Genomic DNA, 2,500 nt, shown 5'->3' on the forward strand with positions numbered 1-2,500 from the left:
GTGTATAATGTGTGCGTGTATGTGTGTATGTGTGCGTGTATGTTTGATTGGGGGTGCATGTGTATGTATATATATTTGTATATGTGTATAATGTGTGCGTGTATATATTTGTATATGTGTATAATGTGTGCGTGTATATATTTGTATATGTGTATAATGTGTGCGTGTATATATTTGTATATGTGTATAATGTGTGCGTGTATATATTTGTATATGTGTATAATGTGTGCGTGTATATATTTGTATATGTGTATAATGTGTGCGTGTATATATTTGTATATGTGTATAATGTGTGCGTGTATATAGTTGTATATGTGTATAATGTGTGCGTGCATATATTTGTATATGTGTATAATGTGTGCGTGTATGTGTGCTTGTGTGTGTGTGTGTGTGGATGCGATCGCCTGATTCCACCCACCGTCAATAATTCATCACTACCCAATGCTATCATCTCCATTCCATTCCCAGGCTTCTAGAATACATTCTTAACTCTTTTTTTCTTATCCCTCTGCTTTCATCACCTGCCGGACTGTGGAAAAAAACTTATTTAAAAATGTTGGCCAGAAATCTCGTCCTTTTTTTAAAATATCGATCTATTTAAATAACCCTCATCGGCGGAAGGTCCCGAGTTCGATCATCACCCGCCACTGCCTTGTGTGTGTGTGTGGCCTTGAGAAAGTCACCTCGCCTTAGCTCAATTTGCGGGGCTGCACTGCGCAGCGGCTGACGCCTGGGTTATTCCAGTCTTCCCTTGGAATAGACCCTAGAGACAAATTTCTTAAACTAGCGCATACTATATTATACATAGAATGCGGGTGGCTAATAAGCTCACAACATTGCCATCCCGAAGTATAACGGACCAACACACAAAACTATGTGTAACCATGAACGTTTATGGTCTGGTTAATACAGTTTAGTGAGATTTACTCATAAACGTGGATGGCAAAAAAACAATAACAAAGACCAGAGTGACGTCATCTTCGTTCTATCTATAGCAACGGACACAATAATAATAATATAATCATTCGAATAGGAAGCAGATAGAAGTCGTGACGTCACACATCTTCCGCTGCTTAAACATTTTGGTGAGAATTACTCATAAACGCGGATGGCAAAAAACAATAACAAAGGCCCGAGCGACGTCAACTTCATTCTATCTATTAGAAGCACATATTAACAACGTATCACCGATATTGATTATAAAGGAAAACAAAACATAAAATCCAACCCACAAATTAATGAGCATCATTAAATCCACTATCGATGACTGTATCGGTGACTGGCGGATTTTCTGTTCAAATGTAAACAATAGGCTATCAATATTTCACGACTTTGTCAAGGGATTCTTCTGTCTGGCAACGGACACAATCATAATAATGATAATAATAATAATAATAATAATAATAATAATAATAATAATAATAATAATAATAATGATAATAATAATAATAATAATAATAATAATAATAATAATAATAATAATAATAATAATAATAATAATAATAATAATAATAATAATAATAATAATGATGATAATAATAATAATAAATAATAATAATAATAATAATAATAATAATAATAATAATAATAATGATAATGATAATAATAATAATAATAATAATAATAATAATAATAATAATAATAATAATAATAATAATAATAATAATAATAATAATAATAATAATAATAATAATAATAAGAAGAAGAAGAAGAAGAAGAAGAAGAAGAAGAAGAAGAAAAAAAATCATTCGAATAGGAAACAGATAGAAGTCGTGACGTCACACATCTTCCACTGCTCCGGTTCCAAACTCCTTGGAAGTGTGTAATCAGTCCCCAAGGCTGATTTTTTTTTTAAAGCGCTTTGAGTTCCGACAGTTCAAGATTACACACAGTTTTGTGTGTTGGTCCGTTATACTGCCGGATGGCAATGTTGTGAGCTTCTTAGCCAAGCGCATACTATATATGTATAGATAGAATGCGCTTGGCCAAGGAGTTCACAACATTGCCATCCGGAAGTATAACCGACCAACACACAAACTCTGTGTAACCATGAACTTTTATAGTCTGGTTAATACAGTTTAGTGAGAACAACTCACAAACGCGGATGGCAAAAACAATAACAAAGGCCTGAGTGACGTCATCTGCATACTATCTATATGTGTGTGTGTATGTGTGTGTGTATATATATATATGTGTGTGTGTGTGTGGGGGTGTGTATGGTTGAGGGTAATTGCCTGGTGTCACGTATAGTTCTCGACAGTTTCTTGGAATGAATAATTTATTGACACCTTTGTATTTCTAGATTTGCGTGTCTCTCTACGCATCTCCTTATCATCTCTATAGATAGTATGTGCTTGGCTGAGAAGCTCACAACATTGCCATCCGGAAGTATCAACGGACCAACACATACCATGTATAACCTTAAACGTTTATAGTCTGGTTAATACAGTTTAGTGAGAATTAGTCATAAACGTGGATGGCAAAAAACAATAACAAAGAC

Source organism: Berghia stephanieae, chromosome 8, assembly GCF_034508935.2.
Source record: "Berghia stephanieae isolate SIO BIC M18660-M18661 chromosome 8, UCSD_Bste_1.3, whole genome shotgun sequence".
Lineage (NCBI taxonomy): Eukaryota > Metazoa > Mollusca > Gastropoda > Nudibranchia > Aeolidiidae > Berghia > Berghia stephanieae.